Source organism: Erpetoichthys calabaricus, chromosome 3 (genome assembly GCF_900747795.2).
Source record: "Erpetoichthys calabaricus chromosome 3, fErpCal1.3, whole genome shotgun sequence".
Classification (NCBI taxonomy): domain Eukaryota; kingdom Metazoa; phylum Chordata; class Cladistia; order Polypteriformes; family Polypteridae; genus Erpetoichthys; species Erpetoichthys calabaricus.
The window spans coordinates 96618398-96641971 of record NC_041396.2 but is presented as its reverse complement, the minus strand read 5'-3'; the positions used below and the strand labels follow the sequence as shown (position 1 = coordinate 96641971).

General features: G+C 36.9%; 1 protein-coding gene and 1 long non-coding RNA gene across 2 annotated transcripts in view; one reads left to right on the top strand and one right to left on the bottom strand.

Moving 5' to 3' along the window:
• Positions 1-668: 668 nt before the first annotated feature.
• Positions 669-2785, bottom strand: LOC114649679 (uncharacterized). The gene is made up of 3 exons (XR_003715855.2): positions 1834-2785; positions 1434-1558; positions 669-714 (listed from the first exon to the last, which is right to left on the bottom strand). It is a non-coding gene; the product is annotated as an uncharacterized LOC114649679 (long non-coding RNA).
• Positions 2786-2814: 29 nt separating this feature from the next.
• Positions 2815-23574, top strand: part of slc5a6a (solute carrier family 5 member 6a) — a 143646-nt gene continuing 122886 nt past the window's right edge. Inside the window, exon 1 of the mRNA XM_028797206.2 lies at positions 2815-2887. The gene's annotated coding sequence lies outside the window, so the exon portion shown is untranslated. The remainder of the gene's footprint in view (positions 2888-23574) is intronic.

Sequence of the window (23574 nt, the reverse complement as noted above, 5' to 3'; positions counted from 1 at the left end):
TAACACTAACTAAACATCCTACCTTTATAATGCATATGGGTAGATCATCTCGATGGGGTAAATAACACTAACTAAACAGCCTACCTTTATTATACACATGGGTAGATCATCTCGATGGGGTAAATAACACTAACTAAACAGCCTACCTTTATTATACACATGGGTAGATCATCTCGATGGGGTAAATAACACTAACTAAACATCCTACCTTCATAATGCATATGGGTACATCAGTAACACATTTCCAAGGACTGAAATATACTGCAAAGCTGACACATTATATACTGTACAGTATAGTATAACAAAATAAACAACAACTGTATTACATACATTATAAAGTATTTGTAATATTTTCTATTGAACATATTAAGTGAAACTTGTAAGGTCCATAAAGCACCTTATTTGAGGGCATTTCAAATAAAACAATAGCACATCATGTGGGTTCACTTCCCGGTTCCTCCCTGTGTGGATAGCACTTTGAGTACTGAGAAAAGCGCTATATAAATGTAATGAATTATTATTATTATTATTATAGGAAGAATAGAAAGGCTTTAATTTACATACATTTGTGAACAATAAAACACTCCAACAACAAAGACCAAAGAACAATAATTATTTATCTATACATTTTTTACAAACATATGTTATTTCAATTTTTTCATTGTATTTTTCACATTCAAAATGTGCCCAGCGACTGCACATATCACACTGCACCTGAAAAATAAAACATAACGATTAGTCTGAACATGGAAACAGTAATAATAGTGACTGATTCAATTAACTATTTCTTCCGATGCGGCCAAGCAGGTGTAGAAGCAGTTAATATGTTACTTGTTAAGTTATATTACTAGACCCCAAGAACAAAATTATGAAGACTGAAAATGAGCATAGTAGGATATTATATTATTGTGGATGGTACATGTTGAAATATTGTTACCATTTCAATTGTGCTTTTGTTAGGATCATCTTCCAGCTTGGAACAAACCAAGCAATAACCTTCTGCATTGCCTATAATCACAGTTGTTCTCATTAGTATACAAGATTTAACATCAGTCATTTGATTAATTTTCAGTATTTTGAAAAAGCAATAGTAGTGTTAGGTGTAACACACTGCTGTTATTCAAAATAAGAAAATAATCTTCACTAAATATTTAATTTACTTTCAATTATTTTATTGCTAGTATGCTAATATTTGCGGCTTCTGACAAAATAATTCTTCAAGCAAACCTAACTTAAAATTTGAAAGTGTGTTGCATCATGTTAGGTTTTCCAAAATGCAATATCAAAGATGTTAATCAGATATCATTATAAACAAGTATTGGACCTTAGAACATTGGGATGCTCCTTTCACATTAACAGAACTTTTGCAGAAGAATCCTTATGAACTGTATGATAAAATATATTACTGTATGTGAATCATATCGTTGTATTACCTCTGTATTCAAGGAGAGCACAGGCTATGTCCATCTTTGCAGTTCTCATGGCAGACTCACTGGTTAACACATCCATTAGCCCTCCTTTTGTGAGTTATAAATTTCTTCCCACTTTTTTTCCATAGCTTAAAAAAGCAAAATAAACAAGTTGTAATTAGCACATTAAATTAACAGTTTATTTATTACACACTATGTCAACAAAAGCAACAGATTACTTGGCATGAATGGTATATACACCGTATATGTTACACCCATCCGTTTATTGTAAGTCGTAGCATTAAACTTATAACGTTATACCATGTCATCAGTTAAAAATACCTATGCAGTAAACTGTAATAAATGCATTAATGTAGTAAGGCTAAGAAAAGCATACATATTACTGAAATACAGTAACACTTACCTCAAACTTCAACACTAGGTAGGACAGATCGACAAGCAGTTGGTAAGCTTCGAGAAAAGTTGCGTAATTTTGGTCTGCGCATGCGTAGTATCAGTAAGTAGATCATTTCGATGGGTAGAATGTTTCGTTAGAACACCTGGCAGGGCGCCGGGCCACCGCTGAATAAATAATGTTTTGTTACTTCATTACAGTCGAAATGTGGTTCCCTTCGTTAAACTTTTCTACAGAGACCTTAAATCACTGTAGCTGTCATCGAGGGAAACGAACTACGAATTATCGAATACGCTTAGAGTGAACACAAATTCTATCTTCTGTTATTGCCAATAATTGATTAAATATTTCGATATTTTTTGTCTCTAGTTGTGATTACTGTAATGGGTTTGTAAGACAACATATTACACAATTGTATTGTAAATGAAGTTAAAATGCCTTGTAAATGCGGCGTGAACCGCTAAACAAACCGTAGAATACTATACAAAATAAAATACGAATGCTTGCGTCCAGCAGCATCATGATACGTCATTTTCATAGGAGTTCTGATTGGCTGATATGCTTACACGTGAGCAAAATAATACACCCTGTGACGTGAACGACCGTAATTCCCTTTAACTCGAGTTAAAAAAAAATGTAAATTAAACATAGATACAAGATACATTAATCCCATTTACAATAACAGATAAAAATACTCTGCTTCAGCAACAGAAATTCCAGACAGTGGTGTAAATTTATATTCGATTTTTAAAATTAAGTAACGGGTTATGAATAGTTCTAAAATCAAGTAAAGTGTGAGAAGACGGAAAAAATTTGCCACATAACATTTAGTAATTCTGATGCGTTTAGACGGATACCGTAATGTTTCCCTTGCTCTCTGCTCTCCCGACTGTCACATCTGGTAGTGACCGAGGCTCTAGTTTTCTGTACACACTGGACCTGTAAGGACACGCCCCCGGTGCTTGTCATTGCTCCTCCCCTAAAGGTGTCAGACAGACGACATCGACTGACTCAATGCCCACAAGCATGCGTGTTTACTGAGACTGAGGACGGGTTCTTACTGGTAAGTACTCTCTCTTGATATGTGAGGCCTTTGAAGAGGAATTTGTACATTTATATATTCGAACGGAAATGGCGTGCCAACCCGCGCCTTCTTACAAAGTCAGGGACGGTTAGAGGTTAGACAGATAAACTGACACGTGGGGTAGCAATGGAGTGTGCAGTTGCCATGGAAGGATGCATTGGGGTCGTCCGAAACCTTTTGAGCACTGAGTTGAACACTTGTAAAAAAAAAAAATAAATTAGCCCTTTCATTCCTTCAAGCTTCGACAGCGTTGTTTGTAAAGTTCATGTTGTATATCACTGGTTTATTTTTTTCCCTAAAGTGGAACTATACTTGAACGGCGATTTGCTTCAGTAATGGTTAGTAAAAACGCATGTTGCTGCAGTAAGCTGTTCAGCATTGCTAGCAACCGCATGGATATTTGCACCTACGACCTATGCCGCAGGTGCGGAGAATCACCATTCTTTCTTTCTGGCGGCCAAAAAAAAAGAAATAACCACGTGAGGATTGTTGCGAAACAGTTCCGATTACGATTTTGTAAAATGAGGCAACGACATTGACGCGACAAAGCACTTTAATTGGCCAACGGTATTGAACAAATTTTGATGTTTCCTTTGGACTGAGTTCAATTCAAGCTTTGAACCAATTAAAAAATGTTTTTCATATTCATAGATATCCTTGCCGTTTTAGAAGGTATGATGATAGAGTAGAAAAGCAAGTATATGTGGTTAATTGTTTGAAAAGCTATGAGAACACTGTTTGGAATCTCCTTGGTAAACCTATAGCTGAACAATTATTTTTTTGAATCCAGTAATTTGTAATGTTGACGTCGTGAGTTGGGTCATAAGGTAATTGTGGCTTATGTAGTGTCTATTCTAATGAAATCCATTCCGTGTTGTCTTGCGTTCCTAAAGTAATTTAAAGTACTGTATAGAAATACTAATGAGTGTTTAAAAGTAAATGAAAGTGCATGAAAATGATTAAATACATTTAACATGAGGTAAATACATACTGTATCAGAAGAAATACTTTCAAGTGTTTGAATTGCAGGTTTTTAGTAAATATTTCTAATACTAATTTTACAAATATTATTATTATACTAAATAGTAATATTTTGACAGTTAATATATTTCATTATGAATCTGAGTGCTTGAGGGTGAAAGTGCTCCCTAGCATCCTTTCTACAGTAATTTTCTGATTTGTGTCCATATATTTTAATATGTACGACTGTAATGCATTGGTTAACAATTTAAATAATAGTTCGTTAATAAAAATGAATGTCCTTGCATTTGTTACTGTTTGGCATTTTTTGATCTATGCCCTGATTACAGAAGATGTCAGCCTGCATAAGCAGTATAATTGCAACACAAGAATGAATGTTGTTTATTGGAGTTTTGAAAGATTAGTTTGCTCAGGATTGCATACTTAATCAGTAGTTTTGCTGAAACCAGTTTAATCTCTGGCTTTGCTTCTTGTGGGAGTTTACTCCTTTTAAACAAATGGGTTCATTGTAACACTTGAACTACAGTGCATTCGGAAAGTATTCACAGCACATCACTTTTTCCACATTTTGTTATGTTACAGCCTTATTCCAAAATGGATTAAATTCATTTTTTTCCTCAGAATTCTACACACAACACCCCATAATGACAATGTGAAAAAGGTTTACTTGAGATTTTTGCAAATTTATTAAAAATAAAAAAAAATGAGAAAGCACATGTACGTAAGTATTCACAGCCTTTGTCATGAAGCTCAAAATTGAGCTCAGGTGCATCCTGTTTCCCCTGATCATGCTTGAGATGTTTCTGCAGCTTAATTGTAGTCCACCTGTGGTAAATTCAGTTGATTGGACATGATTTGGAAAGGCACACACCTGTCTATATAAGGTCCCACAGTTGACAGTTCATGTCAGAACACAAACCAAGCATGAAGTCAAAGGAATTGTCTGTAGACTTCTGAGACAGGATTGTCTCGAGGCACAAATCTGGGGAAGGTTACAGAAAAAGGTCCCAATGAGCACAGTGTAGCCTCCATCATCCGTAAGTGGAAGAAGTTCGAAACCACCAGGACTCTTTCTAGAGCTGGCCGGCCATCTAAACTGAGCGATCGGGGGAGAAGGGCCTTAGTCAGGGAGGTGACCAAGAACCCGATGGTCACTCTGGCAGAGCTCCAGAGGTCCTCTGTGGAGAGAGGAGAACCTTCCAGAAGGACAACCATCTCTGCAGCAATCCACCAATCAGGCCTGTATGGTAGAGTGGCCAGACCGAAGACACTCCTTAGTTAAAGGCACATGGCAGCCCGCACCTGAAGGACTCTCAGACCATGAGAAAGAAAATTCTCTGGTCTGATGAGACAAAGATTGAACTCTTTGGTATGAATGCCAGGCATCACGTTTGGAGGAAACCAGGCACCGCTCATCACCAGGCCAATACCATCCCTACAGTGAAGCATGGTGGTGGCAGCATCATGCTGTGGGGATGTTTTTCAGTGGCAGGGACTTGGAGACTAGTCAGGATAAAGGGAAAGACGACTGCAGCAATGTACAGAGACATCCTGGATGAAAACCTGCTCCAGAGCGCTCTTGACCTCAGACTGGGGCGACGGTTCATCTTTCAGCAGGATAACGACCCTAAGCACACAGCCAAGATATCAAAGGAGTGGCTTCAGGACAACTCTGTGAATGTCCTTGAGTGGCCCAGCCAGAGCCCAGACTTGAATCCGATTGAACATCTCTGGAGAGATCTTAAAATGGCTGTGCACCGACGCTTCCCATCCAACCTGATGGAGCTTGAGAAGTACTGCAAAGAGGAATGGGCGAAACTGGCCAAGGGTAGGTGTGCCAAGCTTGTGGCATCATATTCAAAAAGACTTGAGGCTGTAATTGCTGCCAAAGGTGCATCGACAAAGTATTGAGCAAAGGCTGTGAATACTTATGTACATGTGATTTTTCAGTTTTTTTTATTTTTAATAAATTTGCAAAAACCTCAAGTAAACTTTTTTCACGTTGTCATTATAGGGTGTTGTGGGTAGAATTCTGAGGGAAAAAATGAATTTAATCCATTTTGGAATAAGGCTGTAACATAACAAAATGTGGAAAAAGTGATGTGCTGTGAATACTTTCCGGATGCACTGTATCTATTATTTTTACTACATTAATTTGTTTTTATCTTAGCATTTGTTTTTTTTTTTCCTCAGCACGTTCATTTTCATTATTACTGGAAACAAGCTAAAAACCTTTATTTTAATGTGCTGTTAACACAAAGTGCACTATATTTCCTAAAAATGTCTTACTTCATGGCAGTTTAATTTATTCTTGCTTGTAGAATGTGAGAAAAAGTGCTTTTATGTTTTGATTTTTAAGTAGGAAAGATGGATCAAAGCAATTAGCAAAAAATAACAGAAGTAGCTTGCTATATAAGTACATATTGGATATTGGGCATCAATATACAGTAAGCTTACTCCCATCCATCATCTAAACATCTAATTCAGGGTTGCTGGATCTGGAACACATTCTGGCAGTGGGAAAGGCAAGGTAGAAAACGTCCATGGATGGCATCCCTGTCGTATACATAGCATTTTTATGCATGCACGCCAGTGGGAGAAAAAACAATATATATGTGCAATAGAGAAATTCCAAAACCACCTGTTAATTTACAAAAACTGTTGCAGTCGCCTTTGATGCTGTACTCATTTTTTTATTGAATGGGTTTCTTTGGTGATTTTTTTTTTCTTGATAAAATCTGGTGGCATGCTTTATCTAAGATTAAAAACCCATGTTGAGTACAACTGGATGTTCTAAAGGTAAAGTATACATGGTTTTAAAAACACATTTTAAACAAAGACCTTTACCTGTATTATGTAACTCAAATAACCTAATAACTGCCAGTGTTTTCCATCATTGATTTTCTAAAATGTATATTCCATTAATTTTGAAACATTTTGATGCTAGAATAAACTTATTTTGTTTATACCTACGGTAGCATGCATTATCATAAGTCCCCATGAAATTCATACAGAAATGCTCTGTAAAAAGATGCATGGAATGATACTAGACATTTGCCACTAAGTTTATTGGGAGGAGGACGAGGACATGCACCTATAAAATATGTCTACTTGAATATCCATACAATGCTGATAAGATTACTATGTAAAATTTCCAAAAGAATATATAATTTGGTATTTTCCATATTCGAAAGTGTCATCATACAGTATCTTTGATCATGCCCTTGTGGTTACATTATAAAATGGGTAATGCAGCTATGTCAGGAAAAGTCTAAATTCTGCATTAAGAATGAACAGTAATGGAAATATAAGATTTCCAAAAATGCTCTTAAACACACTTTTTTGCTTTCTGTCTTTTTTAACAATATCAACATAATAGCTAAAAAATGTACAAATTTGGTTTTAGTTTTATTTTGCTTTACATGTTACTTCAAGAATGTATACAGAATGACCAAGAAATTCATTTGTACGTTCACTTTAAAAGTTCAGCAGTGTATACAATGTAGTGATGCTAGAACACGTGAAAGAGTAAAATTTGCTTGTCCAGCTATTTCACATTTCTTAAAATCTTTTCTTAGACGTGAAGCACATGATTTGGTCCTCAAGGCCTTCACTATATTGAGCTTTAAGACACTAAAAAATCCCTCTGCTTTAAACCAAATTAATTTAACCGCTCTGAAGTAAAAAAAATATGTAAAAATAAAACTGAGTGCATCTAACGTCACAGTTTGTTTATGGGATAGACGTGCTAATCCTTAAGATTTTTCTAAGTTGGTAGTGAAATCATTTAAGAGACATGAAGGTTAGATTAACTGGTGGTTGCAAATTAGTGCTGGATGAGTGTAAGTGTAGATCTGTTCATGGTGGGTCCTGTGGTAGACTAGCGCCCTCACCAGTGTTGTTCCCTGCCTTTTACTGAAGTGCAGTCAGGATAGGCACTGGTGTCCTGTTACACTGAAAAAATAAATGTAGATACTTTATTTGTCTTAAGGAGGAGATCTTAGCTTTCAACTGATGCTCAAGAAACAACAACCCTACTAAAATACACACAGGAATTACAAAAAGTAAATTTCTAACTTTGACAAAGATGAAATCTCAGTCACAGTGCGGCATTATAAAGGCGTATTTCTGTAGGTATACAGGAGCCCTAGTAATTTTGCTTGTCATGTGCTGAAAAGTGTTGAGTGGTGGAATTCACCAAATCTACAGTGAATTTGCCTTGTTTGCCAGTGACCTTGTTTACTGAATCTTTCTTGAAAATCTGATCTGTAGCCTGCTTCGGCAATCATTTCTTTTTCCCAGCACCCCATGATGCTTTTCAGGCTAGGTATAATAACCCCTCAAAGCTATATCAGTCAATGTTGGATGGGACAACCCCCTGAGTATATAACACAGATCCCTTGCTCATCAATGGGTATTTCTGCCTTTACTTATAATGCTTGATGCATTTCATGCGTAAAGTGTTGCAAGTGTCTAATATAACAGAAAAGCTGTCGGTATACAAAGTGCACAGCCAGGATCTATTTAATTTGAAGAAAGGAGAACATGCAATGGCACATTGTGGATGGAGCGCATGAGTGAATGTAGAACACTTGCAGATTTTTCACAAACAAAGCAGACGTGACAATGTATGCAAATTCAATTAAAAAGTCGTTTCTTTGCATGCTTGCACATCTGCCATCAAATGATGAAAAAAAATATAATAAATAAATATATAAATTAGGGGTGGGCGGTATGACCAAAATTCTATATCACGGTATTTTTCTAAATTATCCCGGTTTCACGATATTCGACGGTATTTTTTTCCCCCATGCATGAGTGGATGTTAACCACATTTTCCACTGCAATTACTGGCTAAGAATAACCTATTTCACTGTCAAGAGTATTGTACATTGTACAAAAAAAAACATTTTAATGTGCACACAAGTATTAATACAGGTTTGCATTTCCCCATAAAGTGATAGTTTTCAAGGGGGTGGCACTAATGGAGAAGGTATCACATTGCATGACAGATGCAGTCAAAATATAGAACCTTTTTATTGAACAAATTTTGCAAAAACTTAAACTATAATTTTGATAACATATTTTCAACCATACAAAGAGGCATTTAGACTTAGTAAAATATCCAGAAGTGCTTGTCAAAAGTTGTATTGCACTGAATATGTCTTAGAAAAGGAATAAATAGTAAATATTTTTTGTAAACCAACTACACTTTCTGTTAATGTTAACAATCTCTGTCCACTGACATGTTGAAGTGACTTTTTAAACAACTTTATCATCATTAAACTGCATAATATTTAAACTAATAAATAATAACAATAAAATAAATAATAGTATCATTACTGATAGTTGCACTGTTACTTCAAGACTTCAAGCCCAGGTGCATTACACAGTATTCACCAAAATTCGCCAAATTAAAATAAAATAAAACAAGTGCAACTTGGTGATGACATCTTTACCAACTGAACCATCATTTAGGCAAACTGCATTAATATGGACCTTGCTTCAAGCTAAGCTATATGCATAAATAATAAACCTGCAACTTGCATTTATAATGCTACTAGCAAAATACCCGCGCTTCGCAGCGGAGAAGTAGTGTGTTAAAGAGGTTATGTAAACATATATATACATATACATATATACACATCTACATGTACAGTAATCCCTCGCTATATCGCGATTCGCCTTTCGCGGCTTCACTCTATCGCGGATTTTATATGTAAGCATATTTAAATATATATCGCAGATTTTTTGCTGGTTCGTGGATTTCTTGCTCAGTTCCTCAGCTTCCTCAGTTGGTTTTCCCAGTTGATTTCATACAAGGGACGCTATCGGCAGATGGCTGAGAAGCTACTCAACTTACTTTTCTCTCTCTCTCTCCTGCTCTGACATGCTCTGCTCCTGACTGAGGGGGTGTGAGCAGGGGGGCTGTTCGCACACCTAGACGATACGGACACTCGTCTAAAAATGCTTTCACGTTGCTCCCTTCTGTGCAGCTGCTTCGTGAAGCAACATGCTGCACGGTGCTTCGCATACTTAAAAGCTCGAAGGGCACGTATTGATTTTTGATTGTTTGTTTTTATCTGTCTCTCTCTCTCTTTCTCTTTCTCTGCTCCTGACGGAGGGGGTGTGAGCTGCTGCCTACAACTGATTTGTGCCGCGGTGCTTCACATAGTTAAAAGCCAAACAGCCCTATTGATTTGTTTGCTTTTCTCTCTCTCTCTGACATTCTGTGCTCCTGATGCGCACTCCTTTGAAGAGGAAGATATGTTTGCATTCTTTTAATTGTGAGACGGAACTGTCATTTCTGTCTTGTCATGGAGCACAGTTTAAACTTTTGAAAAAGAGACAAATGTTTGTTTGCAGTGTTTGAATAAAGTTCCTGTCTCTCTACAACTTCCTGTGTTTCTGTGCAAATCTGTGACCCAAGCATGACAATATAAAAATAACCATATAAACATATGGTTTCTACTTTGCGGATTTTCACCTTTCGCGGGGGGTTCTGAAACGCAACTCCCGCGATCGAGGAGGGATTACTGTACATCTATATTCATATATACATATATATATACACATATCAACATATATATACACATACATATACACACATACACACACATATACATATATACATATACATACATACACATACATATATATATATACACACGTACATACATACATACACACACACATATATATATATATATATATATATATATATATATATACACACACATACAGACACACATATATATATATATATATATATACATATATATATCTATATATATATATATATATATATATATATACATATATATATATTTACATATCTACATATATATACATCTCTAGATATATATATATATATATATATATATATATATATATATATATATATATATATATACATATATATATATATATACAGTGGAACCTCTAGATACGAGTTTAATTCGTTCCAGCACTGAGCTTGTATAGCGAATTTCTCGTATCTAGAACAAACTTCCCCATTGAAAATAATGGAAATCCAGTTAATCCGTTCTGCACCCCAAATATATTAACATAAAAATCAATTTTCCTAACAAATAACACTGATAAATTATATATACTGTAGTCTACCTTTAATAAATAACACTGGTAAATAATAACTGATTATTAAAAGAATCAAAACAGGTGTCCAAAGTGCAGTAGAGCATTCAATAAATCTTTAAATAAATAATCCTTAAAACAGTTGTGAAGTGGAGTTTTAAAATACACAAGAATAACAATCCTTTAACACGAGGTTAAAACGTCAAAAGGATGCAGTCTTTAAAAAACAGATGACAATCCCCAGTGCTTCTTCTCTGTTAGCGTCTCACCTGCGGGCTCTGCAACAGGCGAGACACTGTTAATGCAGCTGACCTTCTCTACACCGTCCTGCTTCAGCTGTTTGGCTCGCCTGTTCAGCTCACTGTTCAGCTACACATGAGCCTGCACTCGCTCGCTCGCTCTCCCGCACCGACTTCCTGCCTGCTCGCTCTCTCTCTCTCTTTTTTTTTTCTCTCTTTTCTCTCTTTTCTTTTACTTCTTCTCCCCCTTAACCGGCTCGCGCTTCTCTATATATGCGGGAAGGACATGGCAGCTGCAGCCAATCAGCCACAGGAACAATCATGGATGTGGGCAGTTTCCCACCTGTGCACTTAAGTGAGAAACGCAGACACCGCAGATCGCGGCTTGCAACTGCTACCACGCCCCCTCGCTAAGCCGTGAGCTATACCCACAGCCTGGCTCGTGGCTCGTTACGCGAGCCAATGCTCGCATTTAGATCTGAATTTTTCGCTCATACTTTCCTCGTATTTTGAATTTCTCGTATACAGAGGTGATCGTATCTCGAGGTTCCACTGTATATATATATATATATATATATATATATATATATATATATATATATATATATATACTAGCAAAATACCCGCGTTTCGCAGCAGAGAAGTAGTGTGTTAAAGAGGTTATGTAAGCTTATATATACATATACATATCTACATATACACATATCTACATATATATACATACATACATAGTGCGTTGTTACATGGGAGGGAGACGACAAATCACAGCTTCCCGCTTTCTAATCGGGCCTATGATTGGTGCTTTGACTGATGCCCAGATCCCACAGTATCTCCCCTTAGGAGAGGCGTTAGGCAAGTGTAATTGAATAGCAGTGCTGCAAGTTTAGCTTTACACATATTTTTAAGGCTTATTGACTGAAAGGGGCTTTCATGAAAAAAGTTAGGGCTTTGCTACAGGATACACCCTCCACAAGTTAAGGAAGTAAAAATCAAGGTATATATTTCTGTTTTATTTAAACCTTTTAAGTTCGTATGCATAGCCCCATTTGGCTGTTTTAGTTTTTTTTTCTTTCTTCAGTAATATTTAATCTCCTTAAAGAAAAACAACATGTGCATTTTGCTTTTTTTGTATCTCTTTAGTAATATTTTAGTGTAAAAGGATAACCAGTATTTTGTAGGTCTATGAACTTAAATTTAAACTTTAGGTTTACACGGTGCTTTGTTTCCGAAGTACCTGCACTCATGAAAATGTCTGTATGCATCAGTCGCTTCATATTCTTTTCCTACATTATCAATCATGTAATGTGTTTTTTGAACAGGTTTGATTCATCGAAGTGATCACTCGTGCTGCGTTCAGTCATTTCATGTGAGCCGCTCTCTTGTGTGATGTTGCGATGTCCACGGCTTTATTTAATGTTAGCTAAGACCCGGCACTTAAAAGTTTCTCGCTACAGCAATTTTAACTCCGTTACAAAGTGATCCAAAGTCTCGTTTATACCTCGTGTCTTCTCATTAAACTTGTATGTCACGAATATGGTATTGCAAACGGCAGCGGGAGCATTTCTATAAACTTAATTTAAACTTACGGTTTACACCGTGCTTTGTTTCCGCAGTCGCTGCACTTATGAATATGCTTGTATGCGTCACTCGCTCGCTTCTTATTGGTTCGCTGCCTTCTCAATTGTGTAATGAATGTTTTCTTCAGTGCTCTTTGGGGCTCTTCCTTGTTTTGTATGTACTGCGTTCACAGTCAGTTCACGTGATTACGTGGGAGGCGTGATGACGCGATACGCAACTCCGCCTCTCACGGCCATCGAGCTGCAGTCTATTACAGTATATGGACAAAAAAGAGGTTCCAGTTATGACCATTACGCATAGAATTTCGAAATGAAACCTGCCTAACTTTTGTAAGTAAGCTGTAAGGAATGAGCCTGCCAAATTTCAGCCTTCCACCTACACGGGAAGTTGGAGAATTAGTGATGAGTCAGTGAGTGAGTGAGTCAGTGAGGGCTTTGCCTTTTATTAGTATAGATTTGTGGTATAGCCCTACGGAATCGTATTAGGGCCACGGTGAAGAAAAAAAAAAAACGGACACAGGGAAGAAAAAAACAAACTGTATGTCGAGAATAAAGTCAACATTTCCACTTTATTCTCGCCGTTTATGTCGAGATTAAAGTCGACATTTACACTTTATTCTCGCCATTTATGTTGAGATTAAAGTCGACATTTCCACTTTATTCTCATAGTTTACTTCATAATTAAAGTAGAATGTCGTAAACTAAACTTCTTCCTAAAATAAATGTTTAATTTACTAGATTTTGTCAAACCCCGTCAAGCTAAGGCAGCACATTAAATGCTTTGTGTTAAGTGTTCCCTGACCCAGTTGTTAATCACTACGCTTCTTAAACTGACTTCCTCCGCTAGCAATCACCGCAAAGAATCCATTCACTTCATGATATTCCTGCTTTCCGAAAATTTAGAATGCTAAGATAAATACTTGATGTCATTGTCATGATGAAATGCATTATAGCAGGTAATATACATGCACGGTAGTGTGGCGGTAGTGCTGCTCCCTCGCAGTAAGGGGTCCCCAGGTGTATGTTCAGTGTAGAGAACTTTATGGCAGGTGTGACGAGGCTCCAAAAAACTGGATGTATGAATGGGTATCGCACAGGTTTAACTTAAATATTGTGTAAATGTTGGGTTTGTGATCTGGTGGTCGGAGACACGAACACAGAATTCAATGCATGTTCTTCTGAGCGGGCTTTCTTTATTGCATGCGTGCTGTCTCTATCTGACGTACCAATACCCCAGTTCCTGTCCTTCCTTTTTCTTTCACCACATAACCAATCACCACACGATAAACGTCTTTGTGAAATTAAAACTACTGTAGTTATAAACTTAGCCCACAGAAGGGGTTCAGAACTTTAAAAATATCTTTGTTATACATGTTTAATTATGCCATCCATTCAGAGTTGCGCCCATCTCTGAACGAGTCACCAGCACATCACAGGATGAATACAAACAAAACATACACTAGCAGGGTCAATATAGCATAACAAAACCCCACATCCTACATGACTTTGAAAGGAAACTGAAGCACACCGAGTAAACCCAACAGAAAAATATGCAAATGCAAGGCAGGGTACACCCAAGACACCTTTGCTGCAAGGCAGCAGTGCAACCTCCACTCCGCCGTGCCCCCATATGATTAATGCATGCTTTAATGCATTTCACCATGAAAATTATATTAAGTATTTATCTTAGCATTCTAAATGTTCAGAGAGCAGGAAGATCATGAAGTGAATGTATTCTGTGCGGCGATCGCTGCCGGCACCTCCTCTTAGTGCAAGAAGAAGTCAGTTTAAGAATCTCGGAGAATACTTAACACAAAGCATTTAATGTACTATATAACTTATGACGGGGTTTGAGAAAATCTAGTAAATTAAATATTTATTTTACGATGAAGTTTAGTTTTACGATGTTCTTCTTTAATGACAAATTACGAGAATAAAGTCAACATGTCGACTTTAATCTTGACATAAACCGCGAGAATAAAATAGAAATGTCGAGAATAAAGTCAACATATCGACTTTATTCTCATCATAAGTGTCAAGATTAAAGTGGAAATGTCGAGAATAAAGTCAACATGCCGTCACACTATTACACAGTACCCAGGTACATTACACTGTATTGAAAACAAATATTATCCAGTAGTATTATCTAGCAGTATTATCCAGTAGTATAGAAACAGTATTTACACATCTGACCTTTTAAAACTAAAGTATCTCCAGGCAACGGACGCAACTCCTTTTTCTCGTCAAAAGTTCTTCTGTGTCATCATGTTCAACTTTATCGCCGGCTTCAGTTTCGGAAATGTTCCCTGTCCATTTTCACCGCGCAATACCTACACCACCATACCTATTTAGTGGTGTAGCAGTGAAAAAGAGCCCACGTGCAGCAAATCTGTGTTTATCGGTGTAGCAGTGAAAAAGGTCCCCACTTGAACAGTTTCCCGCTGCGCCACATTCCGAACGTTGTTTAGGCAATTTAAACCGGTGTTGCGGTATAAGAAAAATCCATATCATAAAAAAAATAAATAACGGTTTTCGGTATGAACCGGTATACCGCCCAGCACTAATATAAATATATATAATATAAATATATATATATTTATAAATATAATAAACTAGGGGGCTTCACCTCCTGCTCGCTTCGCTCACCAACCCCTGTGTTTGGTTAATCGGATATACAATTTAAAAAATTTTTTTTTCTTTGGAATTGTTTCAATTTCATTATTTTCACTTCTACTTTAAAGCTTCATTAAAAACAATATTTTTTGGAGACACATTGTGACAACGCAACGTATAACTGCCTGTGAGTGAATATTCTGTTTCTGTAATAAATAATCCGAGTTTTTCTAATGTTTGTCCCTCTGATTTATTGATTGTCATAGCAAAAGCTATTCTCACGGTAAACTTTAAACATTTTAATACGAATGGAATATCACGATCTCCTTTGGTGTGTAATGTTATTCGTGGGATATATACATTACCTTTCTTTTTGCCTATTAAAATTTGCATCGCTTCTTCGTGATCATCAATGTACACACAATGTGTATTCTTTGAAATTTAACTTGTCGTTGCTTAAACTGTTCCGGGACCACAGATTCTCATAGTGTATAGTCCATTATTGTGTAAATCCACGTTTTGTGCATTGAATGATGCGAAGGTGAAAAGACTTTGTATTCTACTCTTCGCCTTTTATTTCTGCCCTTGCTTTGTCCTGCTATTTTTTCAATTACACCTGGTTCTGATGATTAATCACCTTTTGTTTGCGTTAATCTTTTCTTTGATACTGGTGCGACAGACATAATAAAGTGTCACAAAATTTTTACATGATCAATCACCGACTTCCTAACCCCAAACACAACTTTCTAGCACCCTCTCCAACACCCCCCCTTACCGCATCAATCAATACCCTGCCATCAGTCTTCCGTGCTGTAGTCCGCCCTCCCTCAATTGGACCTAATAGTCACTTAAAACCAAAAAGCCCTCAACCTGGCTGGGACGCTACAATACTTTCTAATTTTACTGCTTTCATATTCTGTACCTTTCTCTGCATGTGTATCGCGCCATCGTTTGTTTGAGCCTGTCGAATTCCACTGCTTTCATAATCTCTTATCTGCCTTTTTTTCTCTCCAACACCTTTGGGTCTCTATTCTCCGTATTGACCTTATACGCTTTATATGTGCTGAGAGCTCATGATCTGTGTGTACTACGTGCTTTTACACCACTGAGTTTTTTTTTGATGGGTGTGCTCTTATATAATATCTTTTGTAAGTAGGGCATGTCTTGCAAGAATCTCATGTTCCAAGTCCCCGCGAGACGGCCCTGGGACAACCTCTTGGCATCAAGTCTCATGTTTACGGTCCCCGCAAGACACACTGTGGCAAGTCTCTGTCGTCTCACAGGTCTTTTAAATGTCTTCTGAGAAGATCACGTATCATAGCCTAGCTTGCTTTTGCTTTCCAGGTTTTTTTTTTTTTTTTATAATATAGAGATGATGAAATAAAATATTTTTATGCATTGAAATAATTCAATACATGCACTTTGATATAGCTGTGTTCAAGCCCCTATTTTCTCTCCTAATATAGTATTATATCATTTTTGCTCAAAATCCACGTTGTATTTTTCCTCCTGTTTTTACAAAGAAAGCCCACCATTTATTCTTGCATTCATTGTCGTGGCTGCTATGTGTGTAAAAACTCCGCTCTTCTTCACAATGCTCTTTGCTGTTAGCTCAATCACTCTTTCCACTATGTGCCACTTGCATGTTTGCTCTTACCCATGTCAATGTCTTGTTGTCTAAAATTCTAGGCACTTAGTGCTGCTCTATTATTTCAAACTTCACTCTGTCAGATCCATGGGAGAAACTGGTAAGTTAGATTTCCACCAATTGTGGCTGTATGGCATTTTCCACTACCAAAACAAAGGATACTCTCAGACAACCATGTAATTCAGTTCACTTCAGTGTGTAATATTCATTCATTACTATACAGTAACGAATACCTATAGCAAGTCCTACTGGTTCAGAATTGGCAAAATTTCAGTGACTGTATAATGTAATAGTAATTAACAAATGCAGTATTATCAAATTAAAACAATGTAAATATTCTATATACTCATACAATTTGTCCCAGTTACAATAGGTAACTTCCAGACAATACAAGTTACAGCTACAAGCTGTACAAAAATGGTTAGTAATACTAAATTTGAGGTGTAAACTAATTGATTATACAGATATACAAGGTATGTTTGTTTATAACAACAAAGCAGAGTTAAGTATTTTATATTGCAGATTATTAATACTTTCTTTAGAAAAGAATATATATTTGCATCTCTGTTTATAGCGTGTGATTGGGATGGAGATATTGCATAAATGACAGTCAGTATAATGGAATCTGTGGTGCAAAGGAGACGCACTAGTGTAAAATATTGAGAAATAAATTGTTTCTATAGGTGTTTAGTATGACATTTTTTCCACCTGACATAGTTTGAAAATGTGTATACCTGGGGTGTGAAATTAAACTAAAAAATGATGTGGACACATTGCAACAACCATATGTAATGGTGTGCAAGGAAGATTGGAGAACCCTGATGCACGCACAGGAAAATGTGCATACCCTACAAAGTTATTGGCAGATGTGATGCTTTATCACTATGCAAAGTACTGATGTCGCTAACAAGTTCAATGAACAGACTTAACTCTGATTGAACGAACTCTAACTCTGTCTTGTTTTTCCTACTTTTCTTTTTCTCTTTTCAGTTTAATTTCAGAAAATGGAAAATTGTCCCCAAAACCCCATAACTAGTGATGGCTGGAAAATACATTTTATTTTTTTTTATTTTTGTATAGCCCAAAATCACACAAGAAGTGCCGCAATGGGCTTTAACAGGCCCTTCCTCTTGACAGCCTTGACTCTCTAAGAAGACAAGGAAAAACTCCCAAAAACCCTTGTAGGGGAAAAATGGAAGAAACCTTGGGAAAGGCAGTTCAAAAAGAGACCCCTTTCCAGGTAGGTTGGGCTTGCAGTGGGTGTCAAAAAGAAGAGGGTCGATACAATACAATACACCGAACAGAACAAATCCTCAATTCAGTATAAAAATAAAAATTTTACAAGTACGGAGCAGACTTTAACAGTAGATGATATCCCATAATATGATTTGGATTTGTTTAGAGTCCTGGAGACCTCAGCCATCAATCTGCCTCCCCCATTTGGCCATTCCACAGCTGAAACAGCGCTGGGCGAGCCAGTCCGATGAAAGGACCCCTCTACCCTATGATTCCTGCGATCCTCCATCAGGGATGACTTTACCTTAGGCAGGCAAAACATCTTGGCAGGTGGGCCGTGGCAGCAAGTGCCACATTTGAGTACCAAGTATTTGAGTCATCCCCATCAGTAATAGCCTCATGTGACAAAGCTGGCTTGTCTCCGGATATGTGTTGTTCAGATTATAGTAGCAGATCCCATTCTCTATAGCAGAGGCATTTATCCTCAATAGGCATTATTTTATGTTTGGCAAATGTGCACCATAACTTCCATTTAGTCATTTTTCCAATTCCAAGAGTGCATTCGCAAATGTACTTTGTTCATCCAGCAACCTTAGTCTAGGTACCCAACTAACACAATGCAACCTCCAACCCTCAACTTATATAGAAAACATGTACAGTCACATGTATAAAAGAAAATGCTTTTAAAAGTTACTATTTGTATTTTGTTATAGATTTCTTGTGTATTTTAACAATAAACAACAAAGAAAATTTTTGTTTCCATTGTTTTCCATCAGCTGATATTGCTGTTTACGCTATCAGGGAGCCTATGTATGCAGACCTAATCTACCTCCTCTCAACTCCTATCGAAAACATATTTGTACTGTACAGTACACAAGAAAGTGCTTTTAAAACTTAATATTTGTATTTTTTGTTCTAGATTTCTAGTGCATTTTCACATTGTTTTCCATCATCTGATCTTGGCAAAGTAGACTTGCTTACTGCTAGTCTACAAGCCTATGTGAATGTCTTCAAATCCACTTCCGGCCACCACACACAAAGTGAGTAATCGGATGGCATCATCACTCAGCACCTACTTCCCACTGCTTAATATTGATGTGTCATTAAAAAGTACTTCCAGCGCTAATTCCAGTTTCAGTGTACCAAAATAAAAACCATTGCTGGGATGCTCATATCTGAAGATTATATATTAGATTCGATTAGGTCAAGTCGATGAGAACAAGCTGTTCATGAGATCTGACTTAAGGTCCCTGTTGCTCCTTCTTTCTACCACACTACTTGGTTTTGTATGGCATATTAATGTGGTTCTCTGAGTGAAGAAGTTTGTTACCCTTAACGAGTTTCCAACTGTGTCCCCGTGTTCTTGTTGAACATGCTTAATTCCCGGCATCTTGGACTTGAAATAAAGTGCGTTAACTCAGTGTAAACGGAGATACAGCGAAAAGCACAACCACTTGTAGAGGATGCATGCACGTGCCTGAGAATGTAAACAATAACAGCGTGGGTTTTGAGCTCTGCCTAGCGTCAGACACGCAAACTAATGTACATGATGTTGCAAAATTTGAACTTAGACTGCAATTTTTAATTTTTCAGTTATTTAAATAATTTTTAATTTATTGGACATGCATGTTCGCATCGTTGAAAGTTCTTAACTTGAATGTACAGTGGGTACGGAAAGTGTTCAGACCGCCTTCAATTTTTCACTCTTTGTCATATTGCAGCCATTTGCTAAAATCATTTAAATTAATTTTTTCCCTCATTAATGTACACACAGCACCCCATATTGACAGACAAAAAAAAGAATTTTTGAAATTGTTGCAAATTTATTAAAAAAGAAAAACTGAAATATCACATGGTCCTAAGTATTCAGACCCTTTGCTCAGTATTTAGTAGAAGCACCCTTTTGAGTTAATACAGCCATGAGTCTTCTTGGGAAAGATGCAACAAGTTTTTCACACCTGGATTCTGGATTTGGGGATACTCTGCCATTCCTCCTTGCAGATCCTCTCCAGTTCTGTCAGGTTGGATGGTAAACGTTGGTGGACAGCCATTTTTAGGTCTCTCCAGAGATGCTCAATTGGGTTTAAGTCAGGGCTCTGGCTGGGCCATTCAAGAACAGTCACAGAGTTGTTGTGAAGCCACTCCTTCGTTATTTTAGCTGTGTGCTTAGGGTCATTGTCTTGTTGGAAGGTAAACCTTCGGCCCAGTCTGAGGTCCTTAGCACTCTGGAGAAGGTTTTTGTCCAGGATATCCCTGTACTTGGCCGCATTCATCTTTCCCTCGATTGCAACCAGTCGTCCTGTCCCTGCAGCTGAAAAACACCCCCACAGCATGATCTTGCCACTGCCATGCTTCACTGTGGGGACTGTATTGGACAAGTGATGAGCAGTGCCTGGTTGTCTCCACACATACCGCTTAGAATTAAGGCCAAAAAGTTCTATCTTGGTCTCATCAGACCAGAGAATCTTATTTCTCACCATCTCAGAGTCTTTCAGGTGTCTTTTAGCAAACTCCATGCAGGCTGTCATGTGTCTTGCACTGAGGAGAGGCTTCCGACAGGCCACTCTGCCATAAAGCCCTGACTGGTGGAGGGCTGCAGTGATGGTTGACTTTCTACAACTTTCTCCCATCTCCTGACCGCATCTCTGGAGCTCAGCCAAAGTAATCTTTGGGTTCTTCTTTACCTCTCTCACCAAGGCTCTTCTCCCCCGGTAGCTCAGCTTGGCCGGTCGGCCAGCTCTAGGAAGGGTTCTGGTCATCCCAAACGTCTTCCATTTAAGGATTATGGAGGCCACTGTGCTCTTGGGAACCTTAAGTGCAGCAGAAATTTTTTTGTAACCTTGGCCAGATCTGTGCCTTGCCACAATTCTGTCTCTGAGTTCTTCAGGCAGTTCCTTTGACCTCATGATTCTCATTTGCTCTGACATGCATTGTGAGCTGTAAGGTCTTATATAGACAGGTGTGTGGCTTTCCTAATCAAGTCCAATCAGTATAATCAAACACAGCTGGACTCAAATGAAGGTGATCTCAAGGATGATCAGAAGAAATGGAAAGCACCTGAGTTAAATATATGAGTGTCACAGCAAAGGGTCTGAATACTTAGGACAATGTGATATTTCAGTTTTTCTTTTTTAATAAATCTGCAACAATTTCAAAAATTCTTTTTTTTTTTGTCTGTCAACATGGGATGCTGTGTGTACATTAATGAGGAAAAAAAATTAATTTAAATGATTTTAGCAAATGGCTGCTGTAGCTGCATTTTCCCAAAGTTTCCAAAATTCAGCAGCTCCAACTTAAAAAAAAGTGGGATTCAACAAAAGCCTGACGCGCAGAAATGATTCCACAGACAAAATATCTTCGTTTTTAAAAGTTTAGTTAAATTTTGAAAGTAAAACAGTTCACACAAAAATAAAGGAAGAAAAATTAAAATAGCAAAAAAAAGAAAAATTATAATAAGAAAAAATTTAGTTCTAAGCTTAATCTTGTTACATCTTAAATCGTTACTAGTCACTTATAATTTCTGAACCATTTCAAAGCGGTCAGAAAACTGTATGCTTATCCCATTTCTAAACTTAAAATGGGTTTATCAAATCCCTCTTTACTGGGACCTGTTCTAAACACAACTAAACTTAATATCACACTGTTTCTAAATTATAGCAAGGAGATTCTATCTCTTACTAACTGATAGGGGGAAAAAGACTATACCATTGTCTATGACTATAGAAAAAATTATGTTCTATTCAAATAAAGAAAACATTAATATGAATTTAACTCAAAACTTTTACTTTCTAAAATTGGCTCTTACAGCTGCAATATAACAAAGAGTGAAAAATTGAAGGGGGTCTGAATACTTTCCGTACCCACTGTATGTATGTAAGGGACTTACTAGTTTCTCTGAACATTCTGTAAGGATCTTCTGCCTCTAGCAAGTTTAAATTTACTTTAATCTGTATTGAATAGGAAAGCTAATGCAAATATAGAATAACTTAAGCAACTACTTGGTTCATCTATATCTAACTCTGTTCTGTGCTTATTGTGGAAAAATAACTATTTTAACATGGTAAAATGGAAAGCACAGAGTATACAGAAAACATTTTACTCTTGTCTTCTGCACAGCCAATTACAATTAGACTTAGCTTGTCAATGGAAAATACTTTTTTCTGTCAAATATGACAGGTACTATAGTTAGAAGACCACTTTAAAGGGGCGAATGTAACCCTCAATAGCATTTAAGTTAGTATTATTAGAATACTTATTTAATTTTACTTTTGCCACTACAGTAGAATGGTGGCATTTAGCTCTTGAAATGATCACTCTTTGCATGTTGATAATAATTAGATTCTTGTGCAGCTGTCTTTGTTTTATACTCAGTGCTATAGTATAATTGCTTTATGTGGCTCTGTGATTAGAATAATTTAGTTTTTTTATATTTAGGCCTCACATTCTATGTGACCTCTTACACAAATAGGGTATGGGGATTTTTTGACATCTAAGTGATATTTAAATTAACTTTATCAGTGCCAAGATTTAACAGACATGGTTATAATGAATGTATATGTTATGTGTTATTGTCTGTGTGATTGTTGTTTGTTTAATATACACTATAGGTTAAGAATTAAAATATTTAAAAGGCTTACTGTTAAATAGGTCAACTAATGGACAACAAGAATGTTTTGAGTTAAAGGTTTTTCTAATGATTAACTTCATCATGGTGAAAAAAATATTCAGAGAAATGTGATAGATAAAATTAACATTGACTTACAGCTGGCAGAAGTAGGTTCAAAGAGAGGAAAAATATAAAACTTTTGATGTAAAGGAAAAGCCACAAATTTTATTGTTGCAGTGCCTTTGCTGGCTCACTTTATTATCTGGGTGGTGCTTCCTGGAAATGTCAAGTCCTTAACGTGGGTTCCTTTTTTTCTGCTGCTATTGACTTTTAAATCCCAATAAGTAATTGTAGTTTATTTAAGCATTTTCCCTGCATCTCTGTAACCTTTCCTCATTGCTGGCTGGTGTACACAATGAGGGAAATGTAACAAAACTGGCCTAATCAAAGTTCGGACATTGGCAAAAATATGCACTTAGCAGACGCTGATTATTGCAGTTTACTAGCAGTCTTGACTCATATTAAAAACACTAGAACAATGTTTCCAGAAGAAGTGGTATAGATCTTTCTAAAATGTGTCATCTCTACCAACTATAGAGTGATGATTGATGGTTAATTGTGCATCTGTTAAATTGGTTGTTGTATCTGCAGGCAGTGGTACCTCACTTTTC